The sequence below is a fragment of the Austrofundulus limnaeus genome, unplaced genomic scaffold (genome assembly GCF_001266775.1).
Source record: "Austrofundulus limnaeus strain Quisiro unplaced genomic scaffold, Austrofundulus_limnaeus-1.0 Scaffold95, whole genome shotgun sequence".
Taxonomy (NCBI): Eukaryota; Metazoa; Chordata; class Actinopteri; order Cyprinodontiformes; family Rivulidae; genus Austrofundulus; species Austrofundulus limnaeus.
Genome location: NW_013952497.1, coordinates 275,323 through 279,411, shown reverse-complemented (window position 1 = coordinate 279,411; position 4,089 = coordinate 275,323). Strand labels below are relative to the sequence as shown.

At 39.7% G+C, this 4,089-nt stretch overlaps 1 long non-coding RNA gene across 2 annotated transcripts in view; it reads left to right on the top strand.

Annotated features, from left to right (window-relative positions):
* LOC106520621 (uncharacterized) overlaps positions 1-438 on the top strand; it is a 10,167-nt gene extending 9,729 nt beyond the window's left edge. For both annotated transcript variants that reach the window (XR_001310570.1, XR_001310571.1), the window contains exon 3: positions 240-438. This is a non-coding gene — a long non-coding RNA (uncharacterized LOC106520621). The remainder of the gene's footprint in view (positions 1-239) is intronic.
* The last annotated feature ends 3,651 nt before the right edge of the window (positions 439-4,089 follow it).

Below are 4,089 nucleotides of genomic sequence, written 5' to 3'. Positions count from 1 at the left end.
ACAGTAGATCAAGTGTGGAACAATTATTGCATTATATAATATAAACAGAGCTTTATCATTAAATAAATCATTTACGTTGTACAATACTGCAATGGACTTGGCTATTTTGGTTCTTAAATGCAATCTAGCTAAAAACAGGTCAGCTTTATTAGTATGTGGCTTTGTTGTAAATCTGAATTATTGCATCAGAACCAGTTCTAATTCACATGAGCTGCGTGTCTGCTTTTTTTTTTTTTAAGCCTGTAGTGATCCTGATGCGAGGTAAGATCTCTCCTGGATGACAGCTGGAACATCAGCACTGCCTCTTTCCTCCCTCTCCCTGTTTTTAGTCTCCTAAAACAGGTCAGTTGATCACATTTTGTTTCCAGTCACATTTCCATCAACCTTTGGTTCATTCTGCATTTTGTCTCACGGATATTGTTCGTATCACCTTTAATGTACCCCAACCCCTTCAATGCAAAACCTTTTTCAAGAAGACTTTTTTATTTGTAGTTTATTAAAGTGTGTGGGGGGAGGATATTATGCAAAATCGCTTTTCATGCTTCAGTTTTAGACCAAGTTGTTCTTATTTCAGAATCAATCTTCAAACATGCTTTGCTTTAAGACACATCACAGATCAATAAAACATCTTTTAGCCTCTTTCATTCATCTATAATCTTTCAAAATGTCAGACTCTTTTCTTTCACACATCACTGGAATGGAATCTGTGTCGTTTGGTTTAAATCGTTGCATTCTGACTAAAGTGCCCATTTGACTGTGAACAAGGACASAGGCCCCAGTGGAGCGGAAGGAAACATGTTTTGGATACAGCTTATCACAGCTGCTTCCACAACAGTAGATCAACTGTGAGGCCTTCTGGGCAGCCTCCCATGGCAAACAGAGATGACTTTTGAATTGAGCATTCTCAACACATCCTAACAGCAGGTTTGTCCTTATCAACCCCATCCCTTCCTGTTATTCGATACATCTCACCGCCAGTTGCCCTCGCAACTGTGTTGGTCGGCCACAAATGTAACAAGTATCTCTGCTCGCTTCCCACGGTTCCAGTCTGCTGCTGCTTCACTCTGAGCTGCTAGTTATCTGGAAAATGTTTCATGCAGTTTACACATAAAATGTAGTAATACAGTTTCACCCTCTGCCATGAAAAAAGAGTGACAACGTAAGTGTTTGTGTGTGTGTTTCAAAAATATCTCATGAACCACTGAATTGTAATGAAAATTTAACTAACTAACCTTCGGAGTCAGCTTAATTCAAGATGGCCGCCACAGCTTGCTGACCTTAACTAACAGCAGTGATGAGTTCTATTTCTTTTGCAAGTACCAATAGAAGCAGCAGCAAGTTGTAGCCTTTCCCGGGCAGCCTGAGGCACATTCAACAGGAAGATAATAATATATTTTTGCTAGAATAACAGTGCAATACAAACTTGACTGTAATGTAACCAGTCACAAAATAGTATTCGCATGAATCACCATAAAACTTTTGAGAGTTGTTTTAGGACGACAGCATTTCAGTTTTGTGTAAGCTTGTTAATTAAGTCAGAATTATGCTCTTTTCCACAAAATATTTCAGGGATATGACCAAAAAGACAAATCCTTCTTGATTGGTCACAAACTGGGCTGCCCACTTCCCGGGAAAATTAGCTCATTAATGCATGGATGTCCAATCCTGGTCCTCGAGGGCCACTATCCTGCATSTTTTAGAAGTTTCTGTAGAAYCTGAAAAGGTAATTCACTTACTAAATCAGGTGYACTGGAGCAAGGAGAAAGTAAAATATGTAGGATAACAGCCCTCAAGGACCAAAATTGGTCACCCATGCATGAATTATTTCAGTGTAGAGGCAGGTTGGTGTCACTTAACTCAATGCAACTTTTTCTAAGCAATCGTTTTAATTGTTGTCTTTAAAAATAGTCTTGTAAACATTGCATCATCTCAAGAAAGGATTTCATCCACACATAAATAGCAAAATTTAAAGATTTAAACTTTATGAGACCTAAATGTGTCTTTTTTTTTCTTTTTTGGCATCCAACTAAACCTAATTGCTCCGGGGGCCACAGTTACTGCAGGCCAACAGCTCAGGGGCCAAACATACAGCAATTAGTCTTTATGTAAATAAACCAAGTATTGCAAAGATCTGTTACCTTTGAAATTGTTTATTTTGCTGTATTTATTAATAAATACAACATTCAGAAACCTATAAAAGTAGTGATAATTAAACAATATCAAAAACAAAAAGAACACGTCATGCCTCATATTTACCACGAATAATATTTTGACATCTTTAAACCAATTTCATTTTCACTTTCATAGTTTTATTTTCCTCTGTTTGTGATTTCAATTGCRTTGTGTTCATTGAAATGGTTTTTACCAGCTTATAGCCAAGATTCCAACATTTCTGTAGACACCATACAGTAGAAAACTGGGGCTTTGGACTTAAGAGATGAATGAACCAATAGCCTATATGCCACGGACATCCGGTCCAGCACTTGGGGGCCACTCCGATCACTTCTGGTTCGCGGTCAACACAGTGTTAGCAAAAGATTTTTTCACCCAACAACAACTTTTAATGATCTCCTCAGTACAGAATTAACATATTGCATGTACCAACATAAACACAGGAGACGTATAGGTCCAGCCAAGTGGAAAAAAAATCACTCCAAAGTGGATTAAAGCCATAAAAACAAAGGAAAGACGTTTGGTTCCAGAATTTAGCCTTTTTCACTATTCCTTGGCTGCTTTTCTGTGAATTTTTCACGTAGAGCTGTGACACTTATATTATTGGAAAAAGCAGAGTCTGGGCTTTAAATTGATGGGCTACTTGTATTTGGATCGTTTTCTCCGACGTTAGTGAACTGAAAACGTAATGATTATCAGGCGGAGGTTCTGCTGCTCTCGGTGCTCGGGGGGAGGGGGGGCTCGTCGCTTGTGTTTTGTTTACGCTGTAATATACACTGTAACAAGTTTTTACTTTTGCATAAAACTATGACAAAGTTGCCTAAAAACATTTCATACTCTGTATAACACAAACGCGCGCACGCACACACACCTACCTGTACCGGCTGCTGTGTGTTAGCTTCCTCCTAGCTGTCGTGTGGGGGTGGTCTTTCCTCTCCCGGTCTTGGCAGCAAAGAGGGATAATTGTACACTTCCCATTTGTAACCTCCGTCTTCTCATTTCTGATGCTGACTCTTGAATATCCTCAGGTTAGAAATGCTGATTACAAACGCAAGCATGAGCTAAGTTTTCCCTGTAATGCTATGATCCATAGCTGTCACCAGCTTTCCTCCTCATCAAGAGGAAAAAGGATAAAAACTAACTACTCGATCGTACCTGCTGGTTAGTGGACACAACGGCACACAACAGAACTCACGTTTTATACCAGTAGCTCACAGATGCTTTAACTTTTGTGACTTTTTCACGGAGTAGTATTAGGAGCTCACGCTAAAAACAAAGGCAGTAAGCAGGAAGTGGAAGGGACAAGCGTGGCAAGAATTTTACCGGAAATATGTCRTTAATGACCGTGGCATRTAGGCTATTGGCGGGCCGAACTTTGGTCACTCATGAGCCGGATGTGGCCTGCGGGCCGTCAGTTGAATAACCCTGATGTTCACCAAATACCAAACAGGAAACAAGGCACAGCGCATGCACAGAAAGCTTGAACACAGTGTGAAATACAAACACAACAAGAAGAGGATTAGATTAGACAGCCTTTTCTGCACTCCTAGAGACTCCCGACACAAAACAAATGCATTTAATGGCTAAAAAAGTGGATTTTGAACAATCTGTCCACTTTAAAACTAAAAAAACTACACCAAAAAACGGGTTGGAAAGAAAGATAGCATTTAATCTAATAAATTGCCTAAAACAGATCTCAGCAACTGTATTTCATTAGTTTTCTTTGACTGGTGTAGGAGCAGGTGGAGATAATCTCAAGGATGATCTGGAGTTTCTGTTTAGGACTGKTTACAGAAAACGCAGCTCGCTTATTCCCCACAAACTCTCTATAAACATCTTCAAAGCAAAAATGTGTGAATGTCATGTTTGAGAGGGGTGGCGCAGGGAGTGGGGTGTGTGTGTGTGTGTGTGTGTGTG